Source organism: Lissotriton helveticus, chromosome 5_1 (genome assembly GCF_964261635.1).
Source record: "Lissotriton helveticus chromosome 5_1, aLisHel1.1, whole genome shotgun sequence".
NCBI lineage: Eukaryota > Metazoa > Chordata > Amphibia > Caudata > Salamandridae > Lissotriton > Lissotriton helveticus.
In genome coordinates this window covers 651,766,676-651,783,878 of record NC_136065.1, presented here as the reverse complement: position 1 = coordinate 651,783,878, position 17,203 = coordinate 651,766,676, and the positions used below count along the sequence as shown (strand labels likewise).

The following is a 17,203-nucleotide window of genomic DNA, read 5'->3' as shown; positions in this document are numbered from 1 at the left end:
TCTTTATACCTTGTCACTCTACTTTTCACAGCCCTTGTTACCTTTCCGGCTGCCTCCCTTCTTCTTTACATGACCTTTCTTTCTATCTCTCTTCTCATTTTACCCCTCTCTATTTCTAATTGTTGTCTCTACCTTGCATCTCACTATATGTGTCTGTCACTACCAACCTGCCTCTCTACCTGTCCACGTCTACTTCTCTCTGCCTCTTCCTTCGTATAAGTCACTCATTTTTTCTACCTTATCTTTCACTCTGCACCGGTCATCTGTACCATACTTCTCACTTTGCCTCAGTCCTCAGTGTACACCATAGTTTCCCTATATTTTCTCCTCATTATTTCTAGCTCACTCTGCCTCTCTAAAAACTTATATAGCTACTTCTCTATCTTTACCTGTCACTTCGTCTTTCTTCTGCTTTGCATTTTTTCTAGCACCTCACATTTCTCTCTTTACTATATGTTTATCCCTACTTCACTTAACTCTCTACCTTATCTCCTTCTCACCTTCCTTCTCTTTTGATTTCACCTTTCTGACTATACCAATCTCTTTACCTATGTGCTTCCCCTGTCTCTTTCTGTCTTACATTTTTAGGTCTCGCCTGGCGAAAGCAGCACATGCGCTCTCTCACCATGGAGAGCACCTTTTGTAATCGATTTGCCAAGGGTTTTTCATGCACGCGCCTGCATTGACAAACATGGCTGCGTTTGCCCTTTGTCCATAGCAGACAGCGGGCGAGTGTCCGTAGGGGCTGTGGACAGTCCCACGCCATTTTGTTGCCTTGGCAACGAAAATGCTGCTTCGCGTGTTCTTTCCTTTTATTTTTGTTGTCAGTTCCCCCGGGGCACAAGCAGGCATCCACTTCTGTGTTTTTGTTCCGATCAGCTGTCCTGCAGTTCCCCTGGGGCACAAGCAGGCATCTACTTCTGTGTTTTTGCTGCGATGCGATCAGTTTGTTTTTTACTCCATTCTAGACTCGCTGTTCATGTTCTTTTGCGGGCGGGATGTATTATGCCCTTCTTTTTGATGTTTTTGTGACTTTATGCTCGAGTGTGTAAATCTTTTCTCTTCCATATGTATTTTGCTCAGATTGGCGACACTCGATGTTTCCCCCCCCCCCCAAGACTTTACAAAACAAGCATTTACAATGCAATGGTTTCGTCTTTTGAAAAGTTTGAGCTATTGGCATTGTAAATGACAATTTTTATTTATGTGTTGGTTTTGAAAATAAATAAATAAATGGCATTGTCATTTACAATGCCAATAGCTTACTCTCGCAAATGCGAGACCTATAGCATTTGCAATGCAATAGGTCGCGTATTTACGCGAGTTTGAGCTAATGATATTGCAGATAACAATGCGTTTTATTTATGTTTCAAAAACCAAAACATAAATAAAAGGTCTCTCACACTGCTGTCTCTCACACACTGCTGCCTCTCACACACCATGCTCTCCCACGCACCATGCTCTCCCACACACCATGCTCTCCCACACACCATGCTCTCCCACACACCATGCTCTCCCTAGAAGACTCACACTGCTGCCTCTCACACACCATGCTCTCCCACACACCATGCTCTCCCTAGAAGACTCACACTGCTTTTTGCTGGATAGTGCGAGTTGATAGCCTGTAGCTATAGGAACTGGTTACTTCTAGATAGGGAGCAGATGTAGCGATCTGATAGGTCTGCTTGCGCAGTTAATTGTTGGCTACAGAAAACTGTAAGGAGGGGGGGGGGTGGAGATGGTATGGCCAGAGTGTAGAATCATGGCACTTAAAGTACTGGACAAACTGTGATTGAGTTAGTGTCGACGGGAAGCATGAATCGGGCAGAGCAATTATGTTTGTGCAGAGCGTGGGCACTTTGCGTGCTCAATTACGGTAGTTTGAGTGTTTACAGCGCACTCAGTATGTGGTATGTGGACAATAATTCAGTGTGGGATTACAAGCCGAAGGCTCCAGGGAGTTGTGCTTCCATCAACTGGTATTGAATGGATGGCTATGCATTGTCATGGGGGGAATTATATTTGGCAATTCCACAGTAAATGTTAAAACTGCTTTTCAAAGATGCCACAGACCAAGTGCTATGTAACTAAGCATCAAAAATGGCAATTTCGGAAGGATTTCCTTTCCTTTCCGGCGTCTTAATGTACCCTGGTGTATTCACAATAAAAGGATTCATAGGGTAGCACACAACCCTGACGTCACTAGTCAAAGAGCCAAAACTTCAACTTGACCCCCTCTCCACTTCACACAGTTCAATGCAATCACTTGGTTTGTCCTTAGCCCAATTCCAAACCGTTGTCAATTTCGACACGTGGACAAACACAGCAATCCGAGAATGGCTGCCACAGTTGCAGGGTGCTAGGTTTACATTTCTGACAAGCTAGTAAATGACAACTTGTGCTGTTAAACGTCACACTGACACATCCTGCAGCACCCGTTTAATGTACAGTGCTGTAAAATGGAAGCCTCGGAATTACGAGTTACTGCTATGTTCACGGTAGCCAACTGCAAGTTGGGCAGTGGCACTGCTGACAACAAGTGTGTGCACACTAAACATGCACAACGCTAGGGCTCCTTGACTGCGCACGAAACTACACACGGATTAAAGGTAGGTTCTTAGCAAAAAAAGTCCCTCCGTTTAAACATCAGCTGGTGTCTCTGGGCCAGAATAATATGAAAAATTCCCAAATCTATATTGATAGCGCTTTTGAAGTGCACTGAAAGTATACGCCTGTGTATTTTCAACGTAAAATAAAAAGGGAAAGGTGCCCTCCTTTCGGTTCAGCACAAACAATCATGTCCTGGTCACTTCTTTCACAATAAACCAGGAAAGCTCTGCCTCCGTCTCATTTCATTTTGTCTACTGAGAAAATGTGATGCTAGTCCAAAAATTGGCGGGCCCGGCTGTCCCTCGTGCCTTCGGTGCCAATGTTTGCACCCCTTGGCCTGCAAGGAGAGCTCGCTGGCGGCGACATGCCCCCGGGCACCGCTGGCTCACCGGCGCCATGAACGCAAAGTAGCAATGACTCCTCGCCAAAGAGTAACGTGTGCTTTAAGTGGCGCGCACAGGCGGCAAACTTCACACACGAGAAAGCAAGCTCCGTGTAGTGCTACTGCACTCTTGCACGAAGCGACACCAAGTTCATTTATTCACCAGCCCTCCGCATTCAATGTCACCAGCAATCGGGTGTGGAACGGGGGCTTCGAAGGGCCAATGGCACTGCGTTCGGAGATGATCCCTTGAGGGCTGTGCGGTGCCTCCCCGTCCAAGATCCTGCAGAAACTCGGGTGGCCATGATACGGCAGAACCGGCCTGGCAGCTTTCAATTCGAGCTTCAATACGGTCTGTGGTCCGAGGATGGCTAACAACAGCTGACTTGATTGCTGCAAAGGGTTAGGACATTTCACCATGTTCTAAAAAAACAAACCAGCTGACGCCAGGCGAAACCTAGCACTCACCTGGACATCTTCCGGCGGCAAATGATCAAAACATGGCGTCCAAAAAAATAACATCGGCCCACCGCCGCATGACGTGCTAAAAGGGGCAGGATGAGAAAAACATTTCCGGAACGCCCACGAATTACCTCGGACCATGACGGACAGATCTCACTTCCAATGGCTAGCCTCCATTTATGGAGCTAGCCAATGGAAGTGAGAGGCGTGACAAAGGCACCATACTCTTCTCAAACGTTTTCGCCTGCGCGAACGCTGCTGAGCAGCGGACGGCAGCGCTTCGACACGGGAGGAATACTTTTACTGGTGCTGACCTCCCGAGTATGTAAACTGAAAACATTTACACAGTCTTCACTGGCTGCACAGTGTACGTGTTGAAGCACGTCCTAAGAGTTGCCTCATTGTTGTAGCTAATAATAACAGCGCCCACTTCATTGTGGAAAGAGAAGCATATGGCATGAAAGGAGATTAAATATTGGTTTTTAGGGTTATGGGAGTAGCAATTTGGGCTGGCTTTTAAGTCCCCCACGACTCCTTATTTCCAGATTGAGAAGCACGTCCTGTTCAGTTTTGTGTCTTCTGACACAATCCAGCACCGATTTACTTTCAGGTCACATTTTCTGGGTTCTTTGATAGTGAGGGGCGCATTCAATAACGGGGTTCCCCTAAGTTTCCATTTCCTTGCCTGGTGTAACACTCTGGGTGCCAATTGGACTCCAGCATTGTAATTACTTTCATACTGAGATGCACACAACAAGCCTTTATGAAATCTCTCACTGATTTGGTCTCCGCGTCCTCTTACAGCCAAATATTAATGGGACTGGTCTTTCTTAGCAGTTTAATACAACGGATCTCGAAACCCAAGCTGACGTAATACATTCTCCAGTGCTTATTATTGGTGTTTGTTTGAGGGCCAGGACTCGACAAAGATAAGTTTCTTTTTTCTACAATGAGTGACCCCTTTAAAAAAACCTTTTCAGACGTTAAGGGGTCGGGGCTCGAACAAGTGCATAAATGTTTCCTGCATAAAGCATGATAATAACCAAACAAATGGACCCAAATCTAGAAATTGCGGAAATGGCACTTTTGGGGTCTATGTACAACCCACCTCATTGGCCTGTTCGTTTTCTGAAGTTTGATAGTACGATTAGAACCTTGCTAACATTGATGTTCTAAGAAGTCAGATACATACATGTTCCAATGAAAACTTCTAATTAGTAGTTAAATGTAAAATGTTAACTTTAAAATGCAATTCTTCCATGATCTTAATCATTAAAGAGGGATATTTTTGTCCCAGTTTTCTGTTTGCTTTTTACCAGTGCAGTGGTAAATCTCTCAAATTTCGTGGACTGGAACCTTCCCACAGCTGGTGCTTCAAAGCAAAGTCTCTGGATTCACAAGTCTAAATTCAAAATTCACTGTCCTATTTAACTTTATTAAGTACCTCTTCTTCTAAATATCCGTTGTTCGTTCAATGTCCTGAGAAAGGTCCCGCAAAATATAGATTTTACATCACTGCATTTTGTGAAAAAAGACATCCAAATATGTAATGTATGGTTGTGTGCGTTTCTGGTGTGATGTTATTCATGGTTCATTTTCGTGTGATGTTTATAAAAGACTTATGCGACACATTTAGTTCCCAAGACAGGCATGCTTTGCAGTGAATTCAAGGGAAAATGTATGCCTCTCACCCCTCGCTAATCTGTTAGGCACACCTTTTCACACAAGAATGCGAATACCTGCTCATATTCACAATTGTGCACATGCGGACACCCTCGCACACGTCCCATACACCTTAACAATCACATGCACCAACTTGCAAACACACACCAGCATAAAGTAATCTTTCACATCACAGGACCATATGCACCGGCACACCATGACACATTATTGTACACCATGCCATACTCCGCTTCTCGCTTATACTATTCCACCATATCTGCACCAGCAAACAAACATACCTGCGCGCGCTCTCTCTCTCCTCTCGCTCTCTCTCTCTCCCTCACTCCCCCCCCCCCCCCCACCCCACCCCCCCATCTACCTCCCCCCTCTCTCTCCCTCTCCCCCTCCCTCCTTGCACGGGTGCCTGTACTGTTAGTATTCTGTGTACATTGTAGTTCCTGGCTCTGCTGTTGAACATGCAGCCCCCGTGTGGTAGTTTGGGATATTTGATCACTGCATCTGCCTATATTATTCTGAGCATGCGAGGGAGCTTCCCTTGCCTGTACATGTGTATTGCGTGTTAAGTAACCATATACATGTTGCCCTGCCACCTCTGAATCTCGTGTCTGTTGATTCAATTCATTGAAGCAGGTGATGCTTGTTCTGGGCAGTGTGTTAAAAACTTTTCACTACAAAATCCAAACGTTGTTGAACATATATTTTATTCCAGTTAGTCTCAGTGGGTATTCATATTCCTGAACCCCACTTGTGAAGACAATCCATTTTATATTAAGACGACAGGCTACAGTTCACCAATGTGTGTATCACGCTTGGGCAGTGTTGTTTTGATAATGCAGATGTCAGAACATGCTAAACGTGGTGATCCAATAAACGGATGTTTTGACTGCCGATTGCAAGGAGGAAGTGCTGCCAGGGTTCTTTGCGTCCGCCAGATGCGCTGGAATGCCCAAGTGAGCCTACCTTAGATGTAAATGAAACCAGATAAGGCCCGGTAGACGGTGTTAAGCCATGTCCCCGTAAGAAGACTTGTCGGATGGATGTCTGGACACCAGCCACCATCTGGGCAGGAATCAGAGAAACATCTGTTTGACACCAGCAGGGACTTCATGAATTTGATCTAAGGAAAGGACGGGTGTTGGACTCCGGCTGCTTACGTCATCCGCCTTGGGCTCTTAGCAGGGCTAACCATTACCAGGCAACAAACGTGGGTCCACCCTAGACAGCCTGTCAAATGTGTATGCCTCGGCCAGGTGGATGCATAAAACAGGACAGAAAGACAAACTTTACGTTCCAACTTGGGGACATAGCTGTCAAATTTTTCACTGCATATATGGTCTTGAGGAGACCGCCATAATGTATCCAGTCCTGTGCTGTAGAAAGGGGTATCTTTGTGAGTTGTCACCTGTTCGCTTAAATCTAACCAACTGGCTTTACTCGCCTTTTTATCTTCCTTTTAAAAAGGATAGTCCAGGACGTGGCAATCTAGTACAAATTTTACATGTTCATGTTGTATAATAATTATATTGCTAACTGTGAAATCTGTAGATCTGGGTTTAGATCCCTACTTTCCTACTTAAAGTGTGGGATGCCCTGTTTTTCACTTCATCTCCTTGCTGCCCCTTTGGCCAATTTGGATAGTATATCGAAACAGTGTCACTACAGTATTTAGCAAAACCAAAACATGGCTCGCCAACTAAGTACCCAACTCGAACTATTCCCTCACACCTTACAGTGCTTGCTAATGGCTTTTCGACCCAGAGTGTAAGGGCTCCGGCATGTTTTGAATGGACCCTGACACAGTAGTGCAATGCACTGGAAGCTGTCCAGTTCTAGTGAACATGGCAAGCCATTGTAAACCGCACTTTAACTGTAAAGGGGGATGCTCATTTTATAGACATCAGGGGGCCGAGTGAACCACCCAGGAGCAGAGCCTGCGACCAAAGGTCAAGTATAGATTCTTCCATGAGTGCATCGGCTCATGGAGCCATCTGACCCGGAATTAAAAAGTCGCCTTCCGTGGTGTCTAATTGATTCTTGCTGGTGCATCAGTGACAGTACAAGCATTAGAAATGCAATAGGTCTCGCCTTTTATTAAGTTAAAGCCATTTGCTTTGTAATGGTATTGAATAGCAAAGCAAATGGCTTTAACTTAATGAAAGGCGAGACCTTTTGCATTTTCAATGCTTGTTCTTATTAACGTCACTATCCATAGAAGTGTACACATATGCAGAGGAAAAAAGGGTCAAGGCAGAAAATGATGGATTGGTGAAAGTCCTCTGAGCAGTACTTTGATTTTCACTTTTATCGCAAAGGGGATTTATTTGTGGTTACAAATATTTACAATTTCAAGTGTTACATGAACATATCTTCTAATATAATCCACTAGCCCTCTAAACAGCCCCCAAGTAACCCTTAATGTCTTTTTCACAGTAGGAAGAAACAGGTTGGTTAGACGCTGAATTTCAGTTAAAATGTTGTTGCACGACAAAAAACAAAAAACCTTATCAAGCACCAAAAAGGTATGGTTTCAGCAATGGTTGGTATAGCATTCTTTTTTGATTATTTCTGGGGTGGCTTTTTTACTTGTCACTATTTCTGAAAGGCACAAACAAAATGTGCTGTTGGATTTGAAAGTCTCTGACCTGAAGACCTAGTTTAATCAAACAAAGACACTTTGCTTGGTGATGCACGTTTGATATATATTCACAGTAATGCAATTTCCTCACATTGTCATTTGTGTGTTACATAATTTTATCAATTAAATTGTGTCTTTGCAAAATTAATGGCCATTTCATTGGACAATGTGCTGTCTATAAATGACAAAGAACTATCATATGGAGATTTAGTTACATTCAAAAATCACCCTTCCTTGTGTCCATTAAGGTTAGGTGGGTGTTGAAAGTTTGTCATTCTTAAAAAGTGGGTCGTGGTTTTAAAAAGTTTTGAAACCACTGTTTTGGGAGGTTCTGAAGTCTGTTTTTCTGAATTCTTGACGGTTACGCAACCAGAATATATATAAATTAAAAATGTCATGACCAATATATCCCCTCACATATCCAGAAATACCAACATTAACACACCCACTCATACACTCACTCACATACTGAGTCAGTCACCCATACACTATTTGCACACCTACTTACTCACCCATACAGTCGCTCATACTGCCACTCACTCACCCATACAGTTACTCACATACCAATTCCCTTACTCATACAGATACTAACACATGTAATCACTCACCTATGCAGTCACTGACACAATCACACATTCACCCTTACAGCCACTCTCACATTCACTCACTCACCCATACAGTCACTCACACACTCACACACTTATCCATACACCACTTATGCACCCACTCACTCACCCATACAGCCACTCACACACCCCATCACTCACCTATACAGCCTGTCATATACCCAGTTACTCACCCATACACCACTGACACACCTCCTCACTCACCCACCCACACAGCCACACACAGTCACTTACTCACCCATACAGCCACCCACTCACCCATACAGCCACCCACTCGCTCATACTACCACTCACAAACCCATGAAGCCATTCAGACACCTACTCACAGGGGGATAAGGACTCAATTCAACTCAACTCAGCTCTTCAACTCAGAAGGACATCTCTCAGTCGCTAAAGCACAAAACATAATCCTTTATTGCATACCTACAGCATATCTTAAAAGTGTATTATGTGCACTAAAACGTGGGTTTGATACTTGTGAAAGACATATAACATATCAAGTGAAACTTGGAGTAAGAATACAGTGTCTGCACTAGTAGCCATCACCCAAAAACGGTTTCTCTGCATGGTGCAGAAGGTTGTGTCAGTACTTTCCTACATATGTAAGTGAGTGTAGCAGTATACCTGTATGAGTGCCATAAGATGTTTATGTAAATCTGCTGGTATGTGATTGTGTGTTTTACTAGCTCTATGGCTGTCTATATGTGTATGTAAGTGGCTGCACAAATACTTCGGTGCCTCTGTTAGGGAATTGAGAGCTATGAATGTGTGACTGCAACTACCTTTGAGTCTGCTGCAGGCATAAGCAATTTCTAGTTCGGGACTAAATGTATATGTGCTTCTATAGCTGTCTGATTCGGTTGGAAAGAGGGTCTATGCGTTTGTGAACATGAGCATCAGTTGCTTTAAAGGTGCATACTCTATGTGGTACTTTGCATAGGAGCCTACATGTGCTCAAGACACTTATTCAATACAAAAGGAAATCGGTCATATCTTAGAAGTGTGTTATGTGAACTAAAATGTGGGTTTGGCACTTCAGAAACACCTATAACACGCCAAGTGACACTTACAGTGACAGTGCACAGACAGTCTCTGCACTAGTAGCCATCACCCATTTTGAAATACTGTTTCTCTGCATGGTTGAGAAGATTTTGTCAGTACTTGCCTACATATCTGAGAGAGTGTAGAAGTACACCTCAATTAGTGCATGAGATGTTTAAGTAAGTGTGCTAGTATGTAACTGTCTGCATTAATACCTCTATGGCTGTCTGTGTATGTAAGTGACTGAAGACATACTTCAGTGCCTGTGTTATGCAATACAAAGCTACGAAACAACCTTTGAGTCTGCTGCACGTATTAATAGTTTCCGGTGAATACCTGAATCTCTACGTGCTTCTGTAGCTGTATCAATAGCTGAAACAGAGGCTCTATGTTTATTTTAACATGTATGTCAATTGCTTTAGAGATGGCTTACTCTTTGTAGTACTTGGCATAGGGGCATGCAAGTGCACAAGTGAACTGAAAAGACCATCTCTCATCTTTTAAGCACAAACCAGCATGCTTAATAGCACACCTACAGCATATCTCACATGTGACTTGTGCATATTGAAACTTGGATGTATGACTTGACAAACAGCTTATACATGGCAAATCAAGCTACAAATGAAAGTGCACACACAGGACCTGTACTGCCAAGCATCAACCATGTTTGAAAGAGTATTTCTGTTCGTGAATGAGAAGGTTGTGTCAGTACTTGCCAACATATCAGAGAAATTGTAGGAGTACACCTGTAACAGAGCCATGATACATTTAAGTGGATGTGTCGGCATGTGACTGTCTATGTTAGTATCTATGATTCTCTAAATATCTTTGCAAGTGGCTTTAAACAAACACTTCAGTGCCTGTGTTGCAGAAAAGAGAGCGATATCGATGTGACTACAATTATGTTTGAATCTGCTGAATGCACAGTAGTTGCTGGGTAAGTGACTGACTGTATATGTGCTTCTGTAGTTGTCTGAAAAAGCAGTGTAACAGAACAACAACTCCCAGAATTAAAAGAAAAACACTCTTTGAGAACCACACATCATATAGACACACACACATATTTCCACATCTTCAAATGCCTTGCTAATTAAAAGTGTAACTTTTAATCTAAAGTTTTTATTGCTACCAATTACACCATGTATTAAGCAGCAAATGTACAACATACTAATTCAAAGCAATAGACTGTGATGCAAGTTCTCATACATCTAGTCTGCAAATCAACAAACTACCACATTCTTATACACTCATAAAGCATCTTACCTGTTATTAAACATACAAAGCCACTTACAAAACCACTCATAAATTACCTCATATAGTTCCAATATTTTCTCAAAAATATTTTATACCCCCTTATAACATTCTCGCATATACCTGTTCTATCATTTTTTTCTCCAAATTAAATGTAATTCACATACCTGAAAATTGAGTTTGTTGCTCAAATATTAATTTTTGGTCTTATCAGATATATATGCAATACTGTCAAGAAAACAAAAAACCAAGCATAAGAATGGCACACCGCTCTCACACAAAGCAACCGTTAATGGCAGCATTTTCAGCTTTGCATCCTCAGATAGTGTGAAGGCAGCAAATAAAAACATATCTTTCATTTTTTAATTGTGTTACTCCATTCCTGAATGGTTAGTATGTGTTAACCGTTTCTTGCACTTTTATAAAGAAGCCCAATATGTGTGTTGCACACTTCTGACATTGGGCTGTACCTGGGCTACATATGGGTGATAATTGTGTTACATTTGGGCTCTTTTCTCTCTGATGGCTGTCTTGGGAGACTAGTTTGTTATGAAGCTCCCTAATCTCCTCCGTACTACAGTATCCTCAGTAGAAAAGCTTTAATTTTTCCACTTCGATTCCATCAAGTTGGAGGTCAGATGTGCCACACTTTGGGCATAAATCAGAATGTTAGCACTCTAGTTGCTCATCTGAACACTGCAGTACACTGCTGAGCACCAGGGAGTTAACTGCCAGTTTGCTGCTGGTGTTGAAAGTGCATGTTTCATGCTACATATCATAATGTTTTAATGAAATAGAAGAGCAAGATATTTGAGAACTCACTTAAAATGTGTCCTAATTTTTCATTCTACAGCACTAACCATAATTTGTATGACAAAATGAAACCTCTCATTTTGTTACTTTCTAAATCAAATGTTTTAAGTTTTACCAGTTTGATTCAATCAAGATGACTTCAGGAGTGCCATACTTAGTCAATAGTACGACTGTTAGCGTCCTAATTGTTCTTTAGCACACTCTGGGAAGCTGCAGTAGAACACAAGGGAATCAACTGACAGGCTGCTCCTGTTGAAGTACAACAGGAAGGTATTTGAGATCTCCTTTAAAATGTGTCCTAATTCTTCTTTCTACAGTACTACCCATAATTTGTATTACAAAGTTAACCCCCTTGTGTGTTTCTTTCTAAATTAAATGTTTTAAGTTTTACCAGTTTGATTCAATCAAGATGGCTTCAGGTGTGCCATACTTTTGTCATAAGTAAGACTGTTAGCTTTCTAGTTGTTCTTTATATGGCTGAGAAACATAGTGTGAATTTAAAGAAAATATTCCATCATTTTAGCTTCTGGAGCACCTTTTATAACCTCTACGGGAAAACCTGATTGATGCAGTCTCAGCAGAAGGCTTTTTCACAGGGTAAAATCACATTAGAACACACCACATTTCCTAAAATTAGTATGGTACCATCAACAAATAATTTCTCCTCAAACTTGCCATTCACTACAATGCATTTAAGTGGGGGTACTATTATGTCTAATGGTCACAGGATGGCTGCCAGCACCTTCTGGTTGAAGTGCTGACAGCCAATCAGATCTCACCATGAGATCTGTGCTTAGACTCTGCCCAGATATCCTTATTTGCTATCCCATAAATTTCTCAACACCTACTAAATGGATTTACACCAAATAACTGAAAGTATGATCTGAAAACCAAAATCTACCTTCCTGACAAATTTTGTGTAATTCCGTCCAGTGATTTGCGCTGTAGTCATGTTCAAAGCTTCTATGAGAATTAACATGGGAAATCATGTTTTATTTACTCCCCTTTTTCGCCCCCCCCCCCTACCCCGGCATATCATCTCAAAACTTTCCATGCACAACAAGACTCACTATGACGCTTTGGAAAATGTTGTGAAGATTTGTCAAACGACGCCAAAGATATAGGCAAGTCATAAAATGCGTTTCTAAAGAAACATTGTTCTAACTACTGGCGATCGTCAGTGGGTAATATATACAAACAGGAGTCAGAAAACTCTGGGTAGTTACCAAATTTAGGTGGAGAGCAGCTCCTATATAGAGCACCCTGCAACACCAGCGACACTCTGAATCTGCTCACCTTAAATGTCTTTTTTTCTAGCAAAGTTTTTAAGCATTAGATTAGCAAAGTGCCATCCACGCCGAGCTAGAAAGGACAAAGCCTTTTGCCATTCATACAGCAAAATCTTTAAGCATAGGATTAGCAAAGTGCTATCCATGCTGAGGTGTAAAATGACAAAAGGCTTTTACCACTCCAGGCACAGTATTACAGCTTTGGATTGGTAAAATACCATCCAAGCCAATCTGGACTGCATATACCAAGCGCTGACACGTGTTTCGCACTCATTAGAGCTCTTCAGAGTGGTACAGCTTTGTCCCGATATAAGGGAGCACCCAATATAAGTCAGAACAATACCCTTTCAGGTTTAGAGTGCTGAATAAATTATGCAAAACAGGAAGCAGAGAACTCTGGGTAGTTCCCAAAATTAGGTGGAGAGACGCAAATATCTGTTTTATTAGCAAAGTTTTTAAGCATTGGATTAGCAAAGTACCATCCACGCCGAGCTAGAAAGGGACAAAGCCTTTTGGCATTTATACAGCAAAATCTTTAAGCATAGGATTAGCAAAGTGCTATCCATGCTGAGCTGTAAAATAACAAAAGCCTTTTACCACTCCAGGCACCATATTACAGCTTTGGATTGGTAAAATACCATCCAAACCACCCTGGAGCACATAAAAGCAACCTCTGACACACGTTTTGCTCTAATTAGAGCTATTCAGAGAGGTATAGCTTTGTCCAGACACAAGGGAGCACCAAGTATATGTCAAAAAAATACCCCTTCAGGTTAAGAGTGGTTTATGACACAATGGCCTTTCCGCTAAGACCTCTCTACAGGTTGTATCCTGTTGTGGTTTGTGTTAATCTGACATTTGTACTAAAACCTTTTTCCAGGTTCACGAATGGTGTTGTTGTGGTTTGCAACAGGCTAGCCTATACAGATACACATTTTACTTTGGTCATTAGTATTTACAGTAGTGGCTTTGAAAACACAGGAATATCTGCTCAAACCTGTCTCTTACGTAATAAGGCAGTGTAGTAGTTGATAGGATTACAGTGAACTCCCTTGCTGTACCTGTGTCTTCTTACTTTAAAAAAATGTGAATAGTATTTTATGAAGTATATTGAAGTTTACTTTGCTGTATGATGTCTTCAGTGATGTTATCAGTGATGTTGCTGATCATATCATAAGTGATATAATATGTGAAGTTATCAGCAGTACATTGTGTGAATGGGCGTGAGAGTGGTTTTGTGGGTCTGTGTGAGTGGATGTATGAGTGGCAGTGTGGCTCTTAAGTCGGTGTGTCAGTGGCTGAATGGGTGAGTAAGTGGACGTGTGAGTGGTTGTATGGGTCGGTAAGTGGGTGTGTGAGTCATTTTGTGGGTCTATCAGCGGGTGTGTGACTGGTTGTTGGGGTGAGAAAGTGTGTAAGTGTGTCTGTGAGTAGGTGTATTTTTATTTTTAATTGAAGTCTAGATCCGCTGATCTTTTGTGGATTCACATTGGGTCACTTTGAGCGCTGCAGTGTTTCTGCAGATACTCGTGCACCCCCCAAAAACCATTTTTGCCCAATTTCCTGCCAATGAGAGGTCCCTCACTGACCCCCTTCATCAGTCCTGTAGGGTCAGGATACCTCTATCCTGACCCTTTATATCTCACAGAAACCGTGTCCGATAAACAAATTGCGGCCACAACTTTCCTTTCAGGTTGCGGGCAGTCAATCACGGCATTGCTGGTGACTTGTGGATCCGCATCTCTAGATATACATACATCTTTTGTCTTTAATAACTCCAAAACTGCTGAACAAATTGACACCAAATTACAAAAAGAGATCTTTCTGGACCAACGTCTAGTTTTCTGCCAAATTTGGTGTAATTCAGTTCAGCGGTTCGGAATGCAGTCATGTCTAAAATCTCTCTGGGAAGTTGTATGGGGAAAATGCATTTTGGGACACCCCTTTTTCTCTGCCCTTGCTTGACGAATCACCCCAAAACGTTCCAGACAGCCGCTGAAGTGACTGGCATGCTAGTCTTGAAACTTTTGTGACGATTCATCAAATGGGCCCAAAGTTAACAGAATAAAAAGCGCTTTGTCTATGGAAACTAGGTCCTAACTATAACTACCTAGTGGCGACCACCACATATATTTTCGCTGAAAAAAAAAAATAAAGGTTACGGGGATGTTATAGTTAGCTCAGATTTCACTCGCACAAAACCATTGAAATTCAGCAGTTATAGTTACCTGAGCTAACTATAACTTATGCACCTGCAATGCACTGTTTATGACCTCACATATTTCATCACTCATGACATGGTCAGTGACATCACTGATGACATCTCAAATCACATGACTGATGACATCATCAAGTGAGTGTGTTTTCTAAGAGTTTATGAGTGTTAAACATATATACTAACCCAGTACAAAAGTTAGATTAGTATACTAGTTATACTACTAATGAGTGGTACTATTTATAATATATGTGATCTGAGCGACTGTGTGACTGTCTGTATCAGTGGGTAAGTGGGCGTCTGAGTGGCTTTATGAGTGTGTGCATGAGTGGCTGTATGGATGAGTGGGTTTCTGACCAGCTCTGCGGGTGTGTGGTGGTTGTATGGGTGCGTGAGTGGGTGTCTGAGTGGTTGTATGGGTGTGTGAGTAGGTTTGTGGGTGTGTGAGTGGTGGTATGGGTGTGTGAGTGGCTGCATGGGTGTTTAAGCGGGTGTGAGTGGCTATATGGGTGTGAGTGACTGTATGGGTGTGTGGTTGGGTGAGTTATTGTGTTGGTGGGTGAGTTGGTCTGTGAGTGAGTGAGTGGGAGTCGGAATGGCTATGTGAGTGAGTGACTGGGTGTGTAAGTGGGTAGGTTGACTGAGTTGAGTGAATCTGTGTCTTCAGGGAGCATATGGTAGGAGTGGTTCATTGCTTGAAGCGTAGAGCTGCAGAAGGATAGTTGGAGTTGATGAAGAAGTCAGGGTAAAGTGCATTTATAATGGGGCTGAATTGAGGAGAGTAGCCCCAGTATTGCCGGAACTGTTTGAGGAGTGAGAAGATTGAGTCAAGTGAGAAGTGAGAATTTCAATTTGGATATTTCTATTTAGTGATCAATAGACATGTGAGTTAGAGGGGGCTCTATGTTGGGCAGAGATTGATCTGCAGAATGAAGTATACTGATGCATATTGGAGGTTGAGGTCCCAAGTTTGCCTTTGGGGTGGTTAGTTAAAAGAGGGTTTGAAAATAGACTGTTCTGAGAGTAGTAAAGAAACGTATGTCTTCTTTTTAGATTTCATGTTATGATTAGGTCACCAAGGACAATGAGGAAGTGGCAGAGGCAGTCAGTCCAAGGTTATACTTAAATCTTCAAAGAAATATCAGACGCATCTTTTGTGATTATATAGTAAAACAATATGTAGGTTGGAAGGTGAGAGAACTGTGGTTCTGATCTGTTCCGCCAAGGAGGAGGGAGGAAAGAAGAGCTGAAAAGAAAGTGAGGAGGGGGATGTATGTGTGTATGTGTGTGTGTGTGTGCATGCATGTGTGTGTGTGTGTGTGTGTGTTTGTGTTCGTGAGAGAGATGTCTTTGTGTTTTAGCTTCCATTCTGTTTCAGCTCTACCAGCAAAAGGGATTACTGAGTGGAATCAGAGTAGAACTTGTCAGTGATCTATGGGTATAGTATCCCATGCCTTATAATTTAAGGATATTACAAGTCACTATGTGCTTTTTTGATCTTATAGAGGAACACGTCAGAAGGCTGAGTTCATATATAAGGTCATGAAACTGAAGTATTGCAGGTCACTGAAGAGTGTGACCATATAGCGGGCTAGAAAACTATATCCCACTCAAATCAGGGCCTGAGAGTCCAAACTCAGAAGCGGAGGATAACATGGAGAATTTGGTACCCACTGCACCAAATTTGGCGCATTTTACACCAAATTTGGCATACCCTTTTAATTACCGAACATTTTTCTCCCAATTAATGTTGGCCAGCTTGACCTGCAGACATTGTCCTGGAGAAAACTGCAAAGTGCTGAATTTATCACACCTTATAATTATCAGTTGCAGTCATCTTTGTAGTACTTGGAATTGCCAATGATTTTGCACCATTAGCGTTGTATTGGAGGAATTGAGTTTTACATCCCACTTGGGATCAGGACATAATAGACAGTTTAGTCTGCTTTGTCATAGATTGCTGATTTGTCACTCACTCTCCTGAAAACTTGTCTCAGTAGCAAGTGCTAGATAAAGTGTGGGATTAGGATGATTGCAACATTATTTTCTTAAACTTTCATGGATAGCAGACTGCCACCACAGTACATCATTCAGTTCACATACTATCATGAAATGATTCCTAGAAAACAATAGAAGTTCTGTGTCTTTGAGTTTAGTGTCTGTTTTAGTGAATACGTTATTTTGTTCTGTACTTTG

General features: G+C 42.1%; 1 protein-coding gene across 1 annotated transcript in view; it reads left to right on the top strand.

Annotated features, from left to right (window-relative positions):
* The window catches only part of PSD (pleckstrin and Sec7 domain containing), a 656,537-nt gene that overhangs the window by 22,432 nt on the left and 616,902 nt on the right, over nt 1-17,203 (top strand). The window lies entirely within an intron of this gene.